This window comes from Primulina tabacum, chromosome 10 (assembly GCF_025594145.1).
Source record: "Primulina tabacum isolate GXHZ01 chromosome 10, ASM2559414v2, whole genome shotgun sequence".
NCBI classification, from domain to species: Eukaryota; Viridiplantae; Streptophyta; class Magnoliopsida; order Lamiales; family Gesneriaceae; genus Primulina; species Primulina tabacum.
Window position 1 is genome coordinate 41,541,878 of NC_134559.1, and position 16,847 is coordinate 41,558,724.

At 43.9% G+C, this 16,847-nt stretch overlaps 16 non-coding genes and 1 pseudogene across 16 annotated transcripts; all 17 read left to right on the plus strand.

Moving 5' to 3' along the window:
• Nucleotides 1-573: 573 nt before the first annotated feature.
• LOC142513954 (5S ribosomal RNA) lies at nt 574-691 on the plus strand. The gene has a single exon (XR_012809873.1). It is a non-coding gene; the product is annotated as a 5S ribosomal RNA (ribosomal RNA).
• Nucleotides 692-1,371: 680 nt separating this feature from the next.
• Nucleotides 1,372-1,487, plus strand: LOC142517185 (5S ribosomal RNA). The gene has a single exon (XR_012812945.1). It is a non-coding gene; the product is annotated as a 5S ribosomal RNA (ribosomal RNA).
• A 682-nt stretch (nt 1,488-2,169) lies between these two features.
• On the plus strand, nt 2,170-2,288 carry LOC142508856 (5S ribosomal RNA). The gene has a single exon (XR_012807057.1). It is a non-coding gene; the product is annotated as a 5S ribosomal RNA (ribosomal RNA).
• Nucleotides 2,289-2,948: 660 nt separating this feature from the next.
• On the plus strand, nt 2,949-3,068 carry LOC142510070 (5S ribosomal RNA). Its single transcript, XR_012808207.1, has one exon. It is a non-coding gene; the product is annotated as a 5S ribosomal RNA (ribosomal RNA).
• Nucleotides 3,069-3,747: 679 nt separating this feature from the next.
• On the plus strand, nt 3,748-3,869 carry LOC142512555 (5S ribosomal RNA; annotated as a pseudogene).
• Nucleotides 3,870-4,481: 612 nt separating this feature from the next.
• Nucleotides 4,482-4,600, plus strand: LOC142515990 (5S ribosomal RNA). The gene has a single exon (XR_012811809.1). It is a non-coding gene; the product is annotated as a 5S ribosomal RNA (ribosomal RNA).
• Nucleotides 4,601-5,281: 681 nt separating this feature from the next.
• Nucleotides 5,282-5,400, plus strand: LOC142508157 (5S ribosomal RNA). Its single transcript, XR_012806385.1, has one exon. It is a non-coding gene; the product is annotated as a 5S ribosomal RNA (ribosomal RNA).
• Nucleotides 5,401-6,085: 685 nt separating this feature from the next.
• On the plus strand, nt 6,086-6,204 carry LOC142510236 (5S ribosomal RNA). Its single transcript, XR_012808360.1, has one exon. It is a non-coding gene; the product is annotated as a 5S ribosomal RNA (ribosomal RNA).
• A 685-nt stretch (nt 6,205-6,889) lies between these two features.
• LOC142507350 (5S ribosomal RNA) lies at nt 6,890-7,008 on the plus strand. The gene has a single exon (XR_012805610.1). It is a non-coding gene; the product is annotated as a 5S ribosomal RNA (ribosomal RNA).
• A 685-nt stretch (nt 7,009-7,693) lies between these two features.
• Nucleotides 7,694-7,812, plus strand: LOC142507460 (5S ribosomal RNA). The gene has a single exon (XR_012805719.1). It is a non-coding gene; the product is annotated as a 5S ribosomal RNA (ribosomal RNA).
• Nucleotides 7,813-8,497: 685 nt separating this feature from the next.
• On the plus strand, nt 8,498-8,616 carry LOC142515678 (5S ribosomal RNA). The gene has a single exon (XR_012811511.1). It is a non-coding gene; the product is annotated as a 5S ribosomal RNA (ribosomal RNA).
• Nucleotides 8,617-9,299: 683 nt separating this feature from the next.
• On the plus strand, nt 9,300-9,418 carry LOC142515600 (5S ribosomal RNA). Its single transcript, XR_012811436.1, has one exon. It is a non-coding gene; the product is annotated as a 5S ribosomal RNA (ribosomal RNA).
• Nucleotides 9,419-10,769: 1,351 nt separating this feature from the next.
• LOC142514272 (5S ribosomal RNA) lies at nt 10,770-10,888 on the plus strand. The gene has a single exon (XR_012810173.1). It is a non-coding gene; the product is annotated as a 5S ribosomal RNA (ribosomal RNA).
• Nucleotides 10,889-11,571: 683 nt separating this feature from the next.
• Nucleotides 11,572-11,690, plus strand: LOC142515601 (5S ribosomal RNA). The gene has a single exon (XR_012811437.1). It is a non-coding gene; the product is annotated as a 5S ribosomal RNA (ribosomal RNA).
• A 2,087-nt stretch (nt 11,691-13,777) lies between these two features.
• LOC142507990 (5S ribosomal RNA) lies at nt 13,778-13,896 on the plus strand. Its single transcript, XR_012806224.1, has one exon. It is a non-coding gene; the product is annotated as a 5S ribosomal RNA (ribosomal RNA).
• Nucleotides 13,897-14,979: 1,083 nt separating this feature from the next.
• LOC142515421 (5S ribosomal RNA) lies at nt 14,980-15,098 on the plus strand. The gene has a single exon (XR_012811267.1). It is a non-coding gene; the product is annotated as a 5S ribosomal RNA (ribosomal RNA).
• A 647-nt stretch (nt 15,099-15,745) lies between these two features.
• Nucleotides 15,746-15,864, plus strand: LOC142514082 (5S ribosomal RNA). Its single transcript, XR_012809993.1, has one exon. It is a non-coding gene; the product is annotated as a 5S ribosomal RNA (ribosomal RNA).
• The last annotated feature ends 983 nt before the right edge of the window (nt 15,865-16,847 follow it).

Sequence of the window (16,847 nt, forward strand, 5' to 3'; positions counted from 1 at the left end):
GCGGGCACTGCCGATTTGGACAAAATTGTAGGCTAATTTGATTGTAAACGGGCAACGGACGAGACTCATTACTACGCAATGAGCTGACGAGATTTTAGCCGAATTCCTTCTCTAAGACCCTCTAATTTGCGATTTACCGCTTCGGTTAAGCTTTCGTTTCCTCGAGAAATCCGCTTAGGAAGTTCGAAATTCGATTCCAGTTCCATTTTATCGTATCCCAGGCATAAATAGCTTTACATTCGTTATTTCCTTCTTCTTATTTTTTTTATATTTTCTGGGAACATTTATTGATTTTTGTTGTCGTGAGCCGGTTCTGTGCGGAAGGGTATGACGCAGATTACTCCGGAGACGGTTAACTCATTAAAAACAATTATTTCGACTGTTTTATCCATAATTTACGTAAACGTCGCGACACGAGGTCTTCCCAGGGAGGTCACCCATCCTACCTCTGCCATCGCGCCAGAACGCTTAACTTCATGGTTATGATTGGGCGAGAGCAGTGCCGCGTGTTGTCCATCGCCGCCCGCTCCACACGTACTCGAGGGATATAAGAATAAACATCCCACTCAATGTCGGTGCGATCATACCAGCACTAATGCACCGGATCCCATCAGAACTCCGAAGTTAAGCGTGCTTGGGCGAGAGCAGTACTAGGATGGGTGACCCCTGGGAAGTCCTCGTGTTGCACCCTTTTTGTTTTTTCTATTTTTGATTACTTGTTGACAGACGATTTTCGGCTCAAATCATCTGAATCTCGATCGGGACCAGATAAGACATGTGAAATGAAAGTAGCTCGGGCACTGCCGGATTTGGACAAAATTGTAGGCTAATTTGATTGTAAACGGGCAAACGGACGAGACTCATTACTACGCAATGAGCTGACGAGATTTTAGCCGAATTCCTTCTCTAAGACCCTCTAATTTGCGATTTACCGCTTCTGTTAAGCTTTCGTTTCCTCGAGAAATCCGCTTAGGAAGTTCGAAATTCGATTCCGGTTCCATTTTATCGTATCCCAGGCATAATAATAGCTTTACATTCGTTATTTCCTTCTTCTTATTTTTTTTTCTATTTTCTGGGAACATTTATCGATTTTTGTTGTCGTGAGCCGGTTCTGTGCGGAAGGGTATGACGCAGATTACTCCGGAGACGGTTAACTCATTAAAAACAATTATTTCGACTGTTTTATCCATAATTTACGTAAACGTCGCGACACGAGGTCTTCCCAGGGAGGTCACCCATCCTAGCTCTGCCATCGCGCCAGAACGCTTAACTTCATGGTTATGATTGGGCGAGAGCAGTGCCGCGTGTTGTCCATCGCCGCCCGCTCCACACGTACTCGAGGGATATAAGAATAAACATCCCACTCAATGTCGGTGCGATCATACCAGCACTAATGCACCGGATCCCATCAGAACTCCGAAGTTAAGCGTGCTTGGGCGAGCAGTACTAGGATGGGTGACCCCTGGGAAGTCCTCGTGTTGCACCCTTTTCGTGTTTTTCTATTTTTGATTACTTGTTGACAGACGATTTTCGGCTCAAATCATCTGAATCTCGATCGGGACCAGATAAGACATGTGAAATGAAAGTAGCTCGGGCACTGCCGGATTTGGACAAAATTGTAGGCTAATTTGATTGTAAACGGCAAACGGACGAGACTCATTACTACGCAATGAGCTGACGAGATTTTAGCCGAATTCCTTCTCTAAGACCCTCTAATTTGCGATTTACCGCTTCTGTTAAGCTTTCGTTTCCTCGAGAAATCCGCTTAGGAAGTTCGAAATTCGATTCCGGTTCCATTTTATCGTATCCCAGGCATAATAATAGCTTTACATTCGTTATTTCCTTCTTCTTATTTTTTTTTCTATTTTCTGGGAACATTTATCGATTTTTGTTGTCGTGAGCCGGTTCTGTGCGGAAGGGTATGACGCAGATTACTCCGGAGACGGTTAACTCATTAAAAACAATTATTTCGACTGTTTTATCCATAATTTACGTAAACGGTCGCGACACGAGGTCTTCCCAGGGAGGTCACCCATCCTAGCTCTGCCATCGCGCTATAACGCTTATCTTCATGGTTATGATTGGGCGAGAGCAGTGCCGCGTGTTGTCCATCGCCGCCCGCTCCACACGTACTCGAGGGATATAAGAATAAACATCCCACTTGATGTCGGGTGCGATCATACCAGCACTAATGCACCGGATCCCATCAGAACTCCGAAGTTAAGCGTGCTTGGGCGAGAGCAGTACTAGGATGGGTGACACCCTGGGAAGTCCTCGTGTTTTTCTATTTTTGATTACTTGTTGACAGACGATTTTCGGCTCAAATCATCTGAATCTCGATCGGGACCAGATAAGACATGTGAAATGAAAGTAGCTCGGGCACTGCCGGATTTGGAAAAAATTGTAGGCTAATTTGATTGTAAACGGGCAAACGGACGAGACTCATTACTACGCAATGAGCTGACGAGATTTTAGCCGAATTCCTTCTCTAAGACCCTCTAATTTGCGATTTACCGCTTCTGTTAAGCTTTCGTTTCCTCGAGAAATCCGCTTAGGAAGTTCGAAATTCGATTCCGGTTCCATTTTATCGTATCCCAGGTATAAAAATAGCTTTACATTCGTTATTTCCTTCTTCTTATTTTTTTTCTATTTTCTGGGAACATTTATCGATTTTTGTTGTCGTGAGCCGGTTCTGTGCGGAAGGGTATGACGCAGATTACTCCGGAGACGGTTAACTCATTAAAAACAATTATTTCGACTGTTTTATCCATAATTTACGTAAACGTCGACACGAGGTCTTCCCAGGGAGGTCACCCATCCTACTCTGCCATCGCGCCAGAACGCTTAACTTCATGGTTATGATTGGGCGAGCAGTGCCGCGTGTTGTCCATCGCCGCCCGCTCCACACGTACTCGAGGGATATAAGAATAAACATCCCACTCAATGTCGGGTGCGATCATACCAGCACTAATGCACCGGATCCCATCAGAACTCCGAAGTTAAGCGTTCTGGGCTGAGAGAGCAGTACTGGATGGGTGACCTCCTGGGAAGTCCTCGTGTTGCACCCATTTTCGTGTTTTTCTATTTTTGATTACGTGTTGACAGCCGATTTTCGGCTAAAATCATCTGAATCTCGATCGTGACCAGATAAAGACATGTGAAATGAAAGTAGCTCGGGCATGCCGGATTTGGGCAAACTTGTAGGCTAATTTGATTGTAACGAGGCAAACGGACGAGACTCATTACTACGCAATGAGCTGACGAGATTTAGCCGAATTCCTTCCCTAAGACCCTCTAATTTGCGATTTAACGCTTATGTTAACCTTTCGTTTCCTCGAGAAATCCGCTTAGGAAGTTCGAAATTCGATTCCGGTTCCATTTTATCGTATCCTAAGCATAATAATAGCTTTACATTCGTTATTTCCTTCTTATTTTTTTTTCTATTTTCTGGGAACATTTATCGATTTTTGTTGTCGTGAGCCGGTTCTGTGTCGAAGGGTATGACGCAGATTACTCCGGAGACAGTTAACTCATTAAAAACAATTATTTCGACTGTTTTATCCATAATTTACGTAAACGATCGCGACACGATGTCTTCCCAGGGAGGTCACCCATCCTAACTATGCCATCGCGCCAGAACGCTTAACTTCATGGTTAGTTTGGGCGAGAGCAGTGCCGCGTGTTGTCCATCGCCGCCCGCTCCACACGTACTCGATGGATATAAGAATAAACATCCCAATCAATGTCGGGTGCGATCATACGAGCACTAATGCACCGGATCCCATCAGAACTCCGAAGTTAAGCGTGCTTGGGCGAGAGCAGTACTAGGATGGGTGACCTCCTGGCTCAAATCATCTGAATCTCGATCGGGAGTAGATAAGACATGTGAAATGAAAGTAGCCCGGGCAGTGCTGGATTTGGACAAAATTGTAGGCTAATTTGATTGTAAACGGGCAAACAGACGAGACTCATTGCTACGCAATGAGCTGACGAGATTTTAGCCGAATTTCTTCTCTAAGACCCTCTAATTTGCGATTTACCGGCTTCTGTTAAGCTTTCGTTTCCTCGAGAAATCCGCTTAGGAAGTTCGAAATTCGATTCCGGTTCCATTTTATCGTATCCCAGGCATAATAATAGCTTTACATTCGTTATTTCCTTCTTCTTATTTTTTTTCTATTTTCTGGGAACATTTATCGATTTTTGTTGTCGTGAGCCGGTTCTGTGCGGAAGGGTATAACGCAGAATACTCCGGAGACGGTAAACTAATTAAAAACAATTATTTCGACTGTTTTATCCATAATTTACGTAAACGATCGCGACACGAGGTCTTCCCAGGGAGGTCACCCATCCTACCTCTGCCATCGCGCCAGAACGCTTAACTTCGTGGTTATGATTGGGCGAGAGCAGTGCCGCGTGTTGTCCATCGCCGCCCGCTCCACAGGTACTCGAGGGATATAAGAATAAACATCCCACTCAATGTCGGATGCGATCATACCAGCACTAATGAACCGGATCCCATCAGAACTCCGAAGTTAAGCGTGCTTGGGCGAGAGCAGTACTAGGATGGGTGACACCCTGGGAAGTCCTCGTGTTGCACCCTTTTTCGTGTTTTCTATTTTTGATTACTTGTTGACAGACGATTTTCGGCTCAAATCATCTGAATCTCGATCGGGACCAGATAAGACATGTGAAATGAAACTAGCTCGGGCACTGCCGGATTTGGACAAAATTGTAGGCTAATTTGATTGTAAACGGGCAAACGGACGAGACTTTTTACTACGTAATGAGCTGACGAGATTTTAGCCGAATTCCTTCTCTTAGACCCCATAATTTGCGATTTACCGCTTCTGTTAAGCTTTCGTTTCCTCGAGAAATCCGCTTAGGAAGTTCGAAATTCGATTCCGGTTCCATTTTATCGTATCCCAGGCATAATAATAGCTTTACATTCGTTATTTCCTTCTTCTTTTTTTTTTCTATTTTCTAGGAACATTTATCGATTTTTGTTGTCGTGAGCCGGTTCTGTGTGGAAGGGTATGATGCAGATTACTCCGGAGACGGTTAACTCATTAAAAACAATTATTTCGACTGTTTTATCCATAATTTACGTAAACGGTCGCGACACGAGGTCTTCCCAGGGAGATCACCCATCCTAGCTCTGCCATCACGCCAGAACGCTTAACTTCCTGGTTATGATTGGGCGAGAGCAGTGCCGCGTGTTGTCCATCGCCGCCCGCTCCACACGTACTAGAGGGATATAAGAATTAACATCACACTCAATGTCGTGTGCGATCATACCAGCACTAATGCACCGTATCCCATCAGAACTCCGAAGTTAAGCGTGCTTGGGCGAGAGCAGTACAAGGATGGGTGTCGCCCTGGGAAGTCCTCGTGTTGCACCCTTTTTAGTGTTTTTCTATTTTTGATTACTTGTTGACAGACGATTTTCGGCTAAAAGCATCTGAATCTCGATCGGGACCAGATAAGACATGTGAAATGAAAGTAGCCCGGGCACTGCCGGATTTGGACAAAATTGTAGGCTAATTTATTGTAAACGGGCAAACGGACGAGACTCATTACTACGCAATGAGCTGACGAAGATTTTAGCCGAATTCCTTCTCTAAGACCCTCTAATTTGCGATTTACCGCTTCTGTTAAGCTTTCGTTTCCTCGAGAAATCCGCTTAGGAAGTTCGAAATTCGATTCTGGTTCCATTTTATCGTATCCCAAGAATAATAATAGCTTTACATTCGTTATTTCCTTCTTCTTATTTTTTTTTTCTATTTTCTGGGAACATTTATCGATTTTTGTTGTCGTGATCCGGTTCTGTGCGGAAGGGTATGACGCAGATTACTCCGGAGACGGTTAACTCATTAAAAACAATTATTTCGACTGTTTTATCCATTATTTTCGTAAACGGTCGCGACACGAGGTCTTCCCAGGGAGGTCACCCATCCTAGCTCTGCCATCGCGCCAGAACGCTTAACTTCATGGTTATGATTGGGCGAGAGCAGTGCCGCGTGTTGTCCATCGCCGCCCGCTCGACACGTACTCGAGGGATATAAGAATAAACATCCCACTCAATGTCGGGTGCGATCATACATGCACTAATGCACCGGATCCCATCAGAACTCCGAAACTAAGCGTGCTTGGGCAAGAGCAGTACTAGGAAGGGTGACCCCCTGGGAAGTCCTCGTGTTGTGCACCCCTTTTCGTGTTTTTCTATTTTTGATTACTTGTTGACAGACGATTTTCGGCTCAAATCATCTGAATCTTGATCGAGACCAGATAAGACATGTGAAATGAAAGTAGCTCGGGCACTGCCGGATTTGGACAAAATTGTAGGCTAATTTGATTGTAAACGGGCAAACGAACGAGACTCGTTACTCCGCAATGATCAGGTGAGATTTTAGCCGAATTCCTTCTCTAAGACCCTCTAAATTGCGATTTACCGGTTCTGTTTAGCTTTCGTTTCCTCGAGAAATCCGCTTAGGAAGTTCGAAATTCGATTCCGGTTCCATTTTATCGTATCCCAGGCATAATAATAGCTTTACATTCGTTATTTCCTTCTTCTTATTTTTTTTCTATTTTCTGGGAACATTTATCGATTTTTGTTGTCGTGAGCCGGTTTTGTGTGAAAGGGTATGACGCAGATTACTCCAGAGACGGTAAACTCATTAAAAACAATTATTTCGACTGTTTTATCCATAATTTACGTAAACGGTCGCGACACGAGGTCTTCCCAGGGAGGTCACCCATCCTAGCTCTGCCATCGCGCCAGAACGCTTAACTTCATGGTTATGATTGGGTGAGAGCAGTGCCGCATGTTGTCCATCGCCGCCCGCTCCACACGTACTCGAGGGATATAAGAGTAAACATCCCACTCAATTTCGGGTGCGATCATACCAGCACTAATGCCATGGATCCCATCAGAACTACGAAGTTAAGCGTGCTTGGACGAGAGCAGTACTAGAATGGGTGACCCCCTGGGAAGTCCTCGTGTTGCACCCCTTTTCGTATTTTTCTATTTTTGATTACTTGTTGACAGACGATTTTCGGCTCAAATCATCTGAATCTCGATCGAGACCAGATAAGACATGTGAAATGAAAGTAGCTCGGGCACTGTCGGATTTGGACAAAATTGTAGGCTAATTTGATTGTAAATGGGCAAACGGACGAGACACATTACTACGCAATGAGCTGACGAGATTTTAGCCGAATTCCTTCTCTAAAACCCTCTAATTTACGATTTACCGCTTCTCTTAAGCTTTCGTTTCCTCGAGAAATCCGCTTAGGAAGTTCGAAATTCGTTTCCGGTTCCATTTTATCGTATCCCAGGCATAATAATAGCATTACATTCGTTATTTCCTTCTTCTTATTTTTTTTTTCTATTTTCTGGGAATATTTATCAATTTTTGTTGTCCTGAGCCGGTTCTGTGCGGAAGGGTATGACGCAGATTACTCCAGAGAGGGTTAACTCATTAAAAACAATTATTTCGACTGTTTTATCCATAATTTACGTAAACGATCGCGACACGAGGTCTTCCCAGGGAGGTCACCCATCCTAGCTCTGCCATCACGCCAGAACGCTCAACTTCATGGTTATGATTGGGCGAGAGCAGTGCCGCGTGTTGTCCATCGCCGCCCGCTCCACACGTACTCGATGGATATAAGAATAAACATCCCACTCAATATCGGGTGCGATCATACCAGCACTAATGCTCCGGATCCCATCAGAACTCCGAAGTTAAGCGTGCTTGGGCGAGAGCAGTACTAGGGTGGGTGACCCCCTGGGAAGTCCTCGTGTTGCACCCCTTTTCGTGTTTTTCTATTTTTGATTACTTGTTGACAGACGATTTTCGGCTCAAATCATCTGAATCTCGATCGGGACCAGATAAGACATGTGAAATGAAAGTAGCTCGGGCACTGCCGGATTTGGACAAAATTGTAGGCTAATTTGATTGTAAACGGGCAAACGGACGAGACTCATTACTACGCAATGAGCTGTTGAGATTTTAGCCGAATTCCTTCTCTAAGACCCTCTAATTTGCGATTTACCGCTTCTCTTAAGCTTTCGTTTCCTCGAGAAATCCGCTTAGGAAGTTCGAAATTCGATTCTGGTTCCATTTTATCGTATCCCAAGAATAATAATAGCTTTACATTCGTTATTTCCTTCTTCTTATTTTTTTTTTCTATTTTCTGGGAACATTTATCAATTTTTGTTGTCCTGAGCCGGTTCTTTGAAGAAGGGTATGACGCAGATTACTCCGGAGACGGTTAACTCATTAAAAACAATTATTTCGACTGTTTTATCCATTATTTTCGTAAACGGTCGCGACACGAGGTCTTCCCAGGGAGGTCACCCATCCTAGCTCTGCCATCGCGCCAGAACGCTTAACTTCATGGTTATGATTGGGCGAGAGCAGTGCCGCGTGTTGTCCATCGCCGCCCGCTCCACACGTACTCGAGGGATATAAGAATAAACATCCCACTCAATGTCGGGTGCGATCATACCAGCACTAATGCACCTGATCCCATCAGAACTCCGAAGTTAAGCATGCTTGGGCGAGAGCAGTACTAGGATGGGTGACCCCCTGGTAAGTCCTCGTGTCGCACCCCTTTTCGTGTTTTTCTATTTTTGATTACTTGTTGACAGACGATTTTCGGCTCAAATCATCTGAATCTCGATCGGGACCAGATAAGACATGTGAAATTAAAGTAGCTCGGGCACTGCCGGATTTGGACAAAATTGTAGCCTAATTTGATTGTAAACGGGCTAACGGACGAGACTCATTACTACGCAATGAGCTGTTGAGATTTTAGCCGAATTCCTTCTCTAAGACCCTCTAATTTGCGATTTACCGCTTCTCTTAAGCTTTCGTTTCCTCGAGAAATCCGCTTAGGAAGTTCGAAATTCGATTCTGGTTCCATTTTATCGTATCCCAGGCATAATAATAGCTTTACATTCGTTATTTCCTTCTTCTTATTTGTTTTCTATTTTCTGGGAACATTTATCGATTTTTGTTGTCCTGAGCCGGTTTTGTGCGGAAGGGTATGACGCAGATTACTCCGGACACAGTTAACTCATTAAAAAACATTATTTCGACTGTTTTATCCATAATTTCCATAAACGGTCGCGACACAAGGTCTTCCCAGGGAGGTCACCCATCCTAGCTCTGCCATCGCGCCAGAACGCTTAACTTCATGGTTGTGATTGGGCGAGAGCAGTGCCGCGTGTTGTCCATCGCCGCCCGCTCCATACGTGCTCGAGGGATATAAGAATAAACATCCCACTCAATGTCGGGTGCGATCATACCTGCACTAATGCACCGGATCCCATCAGAAGTCCGAAGTTAAGCATGCTTGGGCGAGAGCAGTACTAGGATGGGTGACCCCCTGGGAAGTCCTCGTGTTGCACACTTTTTCGTGTTTTTATATTTTTGATTACTTGTTGACAGACGATTTTCGGCTCAAATCATCTAAATCTCGATCGAGACCAGATAAGACATGTGAAATGAAAGTAGCTCGGGCACTGCCGGATTTGGACAAAATTGTAGGCTAATTTGATTGTAAACGGGCAAACGGACGAGACTCATTCTACGCAATGAGCTGACGAGATTTTAGCCGAATTCCTTCTCTAAGACCCTCTAATTTGCGATTTACCGCTTCTGTTAAGCTTTCGTTTCCTCGAGAAATCCGCTTAGGAAGTTCGAAATTCGATTCCGGTTCCATTTTATCGTATCCCAGGCATAATAATAGCTTTACATTCGTTATTTCCTTCTTCTTATTTTTTTTCTATTTTCTGGGAACATTTATCGATTTTTGTTGTCGTGAGCCGGTTCTGTGCGGAAGGGTATGACCCAGATTACTCCGGAGACGGTAAACTAATTAAAAACAATTATTTCGACTGTTTTATCCATAATTTACGTAAAAAATCGCGACACGAGGTCTTCCCAGGGAGGTCACCCATCCTACCTCTGCCATCGCGCCAGAACGCTTAACTTCGTGGTTATGATTGGGCGAGAGCAGTGCCGCATGTTGTCCATCGCCGCCTGCGACCCCCTGGGAAGTCCTCGTGTTGCACCCCTTTTCGTGTTTTTCTATTTTTGATTAATTGTTGACATGCGATTTTCGGCTCAAATCATCTGAATCTCGATCGTGACCAGATAAGACATGTGAAATCAACGGAGCTCGGACACTTCCTGATTTGGACAAAATTGTAGCCTAATTTGATTGTAAATGGGCAAACGGACGAGACACATTACTACGCAATGAGCTGACGAGATTTTAGCCGAATTCCTTCTCTAAGACCCTCTAATTTACGATTTATTGCTTCTCTTAAGCTTTCGTTTCCTCGAGAAATCCGCTTAGGAAGTTCGAAATTCGTTTCCGGTTCCATTTTATCGTATCCCAGGCATAATAATAGCATTACATTCGTTATTTCCTTCTTCTTATTTTTTTTTTCTATTTTCTGGGAACATTTATCAATTTTTGTTGTCCTGAGCCGGTTCTGTGCGGAAGGGTATGACGCAGATTACTCCGGAGACGGTTAACTCATTAAAAACAATTATTTCGACTGTTTTATCCATTATTTTCGTAAACGGTCGCGACACGAGGTCTTCCCAGGGAGGTCACCCATCCTAGCTCTGCCATCGCGCCAGAACGCTTAACTTCATGGTTATGATTGGGCGAGAGCAGTGCCGCGTGTTGTCCATCGCCGCCCGCTCCACACGTACTCGAGGGATATAAGAATAAACATCCTACTCAATGTCGGGTGCGATCATACCAGCACTAATGCACCTGATCCCATCAGAACTCCGAAGTTAAGCATGCTTGGGCGAGAGCAGTAATAGGATGGGTGACCCCCTGGTAAGTCCTCGTGTCGCACCCCTTTTCGTGTTTTTCTATTTTTGATTACTTGTTGACAGACGATTTTCGGCTCAAATCATCTGAATCTCGATCGGGACCAGATAAGACATGTGAAATTAAAGTAGCTCGGGCACTGCCGGATTTGGACAAAATTGTAGGTTAATTTGATTGTAAATGGGCAAACGGACGAGACTCATTACTACGCAATGAGCTGTTGAGATTTTAGCCGAATTCCTTCTCTAAGACCCTCTAATTTGCGATTTACCGCTTCTCTTAAGCTTTCGTTTCCTCGAGAAATCCGCTTAGGAAGTTCGAAATTCGATTCTGGTTCCATTTTATCGTATCCCAGGCATAATAATAGCTTTACATTCGTTATTTCCTTCTTCTTATTTGTTTTCTATTTTCTGGGAACATTTATCGATTTTTGTTGTCCTGAGCCGGTTTTGTGCGGAAGGGTATGACGCAGATTACTCCGGACACGGTTAACTCATTAAAAAACATTATTTCGACTGTTTTATCCATAATTTCCATATACGGTCGCGACACGAGGTCTTCCCAGGGAGGTCACCCATCCTAGCTCTGCCATCGCGCCAGAACGCTTAACTTCATGGTTGTGATTGGGCGAGAGCAGTGCCGCGTGTTGTCCATCGCCGCCCGCTCCATACGTGCTCGAGGGATATAAGAATAAACATCCCACTCAATGTCGGGTGCGATCATACCTGCACTAATGCACCGGATCCCATCAGAAGTCCGAAGTTAAGCATGCTTGGGCGAGAGCAGTACTAGGATGGGTGACCCCCTGGGAAGTCCTCGTGTTGCACACTTTTTCGTGTTTTTATATTTTTGATTACTTGTTGACAGACGATTTTCGGCTCAAATCATCTAAATCTCGATCGAGACCAGATAAGACATGTGAAATGAAAGTAGCTCGGGCACTGCCGGATTTGGACAAAATTGTAGGCTAATTTGATTGTAAACGGGCAAACGGACGAGACTCATTACTACGCAATGAGCTGACGAGATTTTAGCCGAATTCCTTCTCTAAGACCCTCTAATTTGCGATTTACCGCTTCTCTTAAGCTTTCGTTTCCTCGAGAAATCCGCTTAGGAAGTTCGAAATTCGATTCCGGTTCCATTTTATCGTATCCCAGGCATAATAATAGCTTTACATTCGTTATTTCCTTCTTATTATTTTTTTTCTATTTTCTGGGAACATTTATCGACTTTTGTTGTCGTGAGCCGGTTCTGTGCGGAAGGGTATGACGCAGATTACTCCGGAGACGGTAAACTAATTAAAAACAATTATTTCGACTGTTTTATCCATAATTTACGTAAAAAATCGCGACACGAGGTCTTCCCAGGGAGGTCACCCATCCTACCTCTGCCATCGCGCCAGAACGCTTAACTTCGTGGTTATGATTTGGCGAGAGCAGTGCCGCATGTTGTCCATCGCCGCCCGCGACCCCCTGGGAAGTCCTCGTGTTGCACCCCTTTTCGTGTTTTTCTATTTTTGATTAATTGTTGACATGCGATTTTCGGCTCAAATCATCTGAATCTCGATCGGGATCAGATAAGACATGTGAAATCAACGGAGCTCGGACACTTCCTGATTTGGACAAAATTGTAGCCTAATTTGATTGTAAATGGGCAAACGGACGAGACACATTACTACGCAATGAGCTGACGAGATTTTAGCCGAATTCCTTCTCTAAGACCCTCTAATTTACGATTTATTGCTTCTCTTAAGCTTTCGTTTCCTCGAGAAATCCGCTTAGGAAGTTCGAAATTCGTTTCCTGTTCCATTTTATCGTATCCCAGGCATAATAATAGCATTACATTCGTTATTTCCTTCTTCTTATTTTTTTTTCTATTTTCTGGGAACATTTATCAATTTTTGTTGTCGTGAGCCGGTTCTGTGCGGAAGGGTATGACGCAGATTACTCCGGAGACAGTTAACTCATTAAAAAACATTATTTCGACTGTTTTATCCATAACTTCCATAAACGGTCGCGACACGAGGTCTTCCCAGGGAGGTCACCCATCCTAGCTCTGCCATCGCGCCAGAACGCTTAACTTCATGGTTGTGATTGGGCGAGAGCAGTGCCGCGTGTTATTCATCACCGCCCGCTCCACACGTATACGAGGGATATAAGAATAAACATCCCACTTAATATCAGGTACAATAATACCAGCACTAATGCACCGGATCCCATCAGAACTCCGAAGTTAAGCGTGCTTGGGCGAGAGCAGGGGAAGTACTCGTGTTTTTCTATTTTTGATTACTTTGTTCACAGACGATTTTCGGCTCAAATCTTCTGAATCTCGATCGTGACCAGATAAGACATGTGAAATCAATGTAGCTCGGGCACTGCCGGATTTGGACAAAATTGTAGGCTAATTTGATTGTAAACGGGCAAACTGACGAGATTTTAGCCGAATTCCTTCTCTAAGACCCTCTAATTTGCGATTTACCGCTTCTCTTAAGCTTTCGTTTCCTCGAGAAATCCGATTAGGAAGTTCGAAATTCGATTCCGGTTCCATTTTATCGTATCCCAGGCATAATAATAGCTTTACATTCGTTATTTCCTTCTTCTTATTTTTTTTCTATTTTCTATGAACATTTATCGATTTTCGTTGTCGTGAGCCGGTTATGTGCGGAAGGGTATGACGCAGATTATCCCGAGACGGATAACTAATTAAAAACAATTATTTCGACAGTTTTAGCCATAATTTACGTAAACGATCGCGACACGAGGTCTTCTCAGGAAGGTCACCCATCCTAGCTCTGCCATCGCGCCAGAACGCTTAACTTCATGGTTATGATTGGGCGAGAGCAGTGCCGCGTGTTGTCCGTCGCCGCCCGCTCCACACGTACTCGAGGGATATAAGAATAAACATCCCACTCAATGTCGGGTGCGATCATACCAGCACTAATGCACCGGATCCAATAAAAACTCTGAAGTTAAGCATGCTTGGGCGAGAGCAGTACTAGGATGGGTGACCCCCTAGGAAGTCCTCGTGTTGCACCCCTTTTCGTGTTTTTCTATTTTTGATTACTTGTTGACAGACGATTTTCGGCTTAAATCATCTGAATCTCGATCGGGACCAAATAAGACATGTGAAATGAAAGTAGCTCAAGCACTGCTTGATTTGGACAAAATTGTAGGCTAATTTGATTGTAAACGGGCAAACGGACGAGATTCATTACTACGCAATGAGCTGACGAGATTTTAGCCGAATTCCTTCTCAAAGACCCTCGAATTTGCGATTTACAGCTTCTGTTAAGCTTTCGTTTCCTCGAGAAATCCGCTTAGGAAGCTCGAAATTCGATTCCGGTTCCATTTTATCGTATCTCAGGCATAATAATAGCTTTATATTCGTTATTTCCTTCTTCTTATTTTTTTTCTATTTTCTGGGAACAATTATCGATTTCTGTTGTCGTAAGCCGGTTCTGTGCGGAAGGGTATGACGCAGATTACCCCGGAGACGGTTAACTCATTAAAAACAATTATTTCGACTGAAATCAACATAGCTCGGGCACTGCCGGATTTTGACAAAATTGTAGGCTAATTTGATTGTAAACGGGGAAAAAAACGAGACTCGTTACTCCGCAATGAGCTGGTGAGATTTTAGCCGAATTCCTTCTCTAAGACCCTCTAATTTTCGATTTACCGCTTCTGTTAAGCTTTCGTTTCCTCGAGAAATCCATTTAGGAAGTCCGAAATTCGATTCCCATTCCATTTTATCGTATCCCAGACATAATAATAGCTTTACATTCGCTATTCCCTTCTTCTTATTTTTTTTTCTATTTTCTGGGTAAATTTAGCGATTTTTGTTGTCGTGAGCCGGTTCTGTGCGGAAGTGTATGACGCAGATTACTCCAGAGACGGATAACTCATTAAAAACAATTATTTCGACTGTTTTATCCATAATTTACGTAAACGGTCGCACCACGAGGTCTTCCCAAAGAGGTCACCTATCCTAGCTCTGCCATCGCGCCAGAACGCTTAACTTCATGGTTATGATTGGGCGAGAGCAGTGCCGCGTGTTGTCCATCACCGCTCGCTCCACACGTACTCGAGGGATGTAAGAAGAAACATCTCTCTCAATGTCGGGTGCGATCATGCCAGCACTAATGCACCGGATCCCATCAGAACTCCGAAGTTAAGCGTGCTTGCGCGAGAGCAGTACTAGGGAGGGTGACCCCCTGGGAAGTCCTCGTGTTGCACCCTTTTTCGTGTTTTTCTATTTTTCATTACTTGTTGACAGACGATTTTCGGCTCAAATCGTCTGAATCTCGATCGTGACCAGATAAAACATGTGAAATGAAAGTAGCTCGGGCACTGCCGGATTTGGACAAAATTGTAGGCTAATTTGATTGTAAACGGGCAAACGGACGAGACTCATTCTACGCAATGAGCTGACGAGATTTTAGCCGAATTCCTTCTCTAAGACCCTCTAATTTGCGATTTACCGCTTCTGTTAAGCTTTCGTTTCCTCGAGAAATCCGCTTAGGAAGTTCGAAATTCGATTCCGGTTCCATTTTATCATATCCCAGGCATAATAATAGCTTTACATTTGCTATTTTCTTCTTCTTATTTTTTTCTTATTTTCTGGGAACATTTAGCGATTTTTGTTGTCGTGATCCGGTTCTGTGCGGAAGGGTATGACGATTATTTCGACTGTTTTTGCCATAATTTACGTAAACGGTCGCGACACGATGACTTCCCAGGGAGGTCACCCATCCTAGCTCTACCATCGCGCCAGAACGCTTAACTTCATGGTTATGATTGGGCGAGAGCAGTGCCGCGTGTTGTCCATCGCCGCCCGCTCCACACGTACTCGAGGGATATAAGAATAAACATATCACTCAATGTACTGGTGCGATCATACCAGCACTAATGCACCGGATCCCATCAGAACTCCGAAGTTAAGCGTGCTTGGGCGAGAGCAATACTAGGATGGGTGACCCCTTAGGAAGTCCTCGTGTTGCACCCCTTTTCATGTTTTTCTATTTTTTATTACTTGTTGACAGACGATTTTTGGCTCAAATCATCTGAATCTCGATCGGGACCAGATAAGACATGTGAAATCAACGTAGCTCGGGCACTGCTAGATTTGGACAAAATTATAGGCTAATTTGAGTGTAAACGGGCAAACGGACGAGAAATCATTACTCCGCAAAGAGCTGGCGATATTTTAGCTAAATTCCATCTCTAAAACCCTCTAATTTACGAGTTACCGCTTCTGTTAAGCTTCCATTTCCTCGAGAAATCCGCTTTGGAAGTTAGAAATTCGATTCCGGTTCCATTTTATCGTATCTCAGGCATAATAATAGCTTTACATTCGCTATTACCTTCTTATTTTTTTTTCTATTTTCTAGGAATATTTTGCGATTTTTGTTGTCGTGAGGCGGTTTTGACAGACAATTTTCGGCTCAAATCGTGTTGCACCGGATGGGAAGTCCTCGTGTTGCACCCCTTTTCGTGTTTTTCTATTTTTGATTACTTGTTGACAGACGATTTTCGGCTCAAATCATCTGAATCTCGATCGGGACCAGATAAGACATGTGAAATGAAAGTAGCTCGGGCACTGCCGGATTTGGACAAAATTGTAGGCTCATTTGACTGTAAACGGGAAAACGGACGAGACTCATTACTACGCAATGAGCTAACGAGATTTTAGCCGAATTTCTTCTCTAAGACCCTCTAATTTGCGATTTACCGCTTCTGTTAAGCTATCGTTTCCTCGAGAAATCCGCTTAGCAAGTTCGAAATTCGATTCCGGTTCCATTTTATCGTATCCCAGACATAATAATAGCTTTACATTCGCTATTTTCTTCTTCTTATTTTTTTTCTATGTTCTGGGAACATTTTGCGATTTTTGTTGTCGTGAGCCGGTTCTGTGCGGAAGGGTATGACGCAGATTACTCCGGAGAGGGTTAACTCATTAAAAACAATTTTTTCGACTGTTTTTGCCAT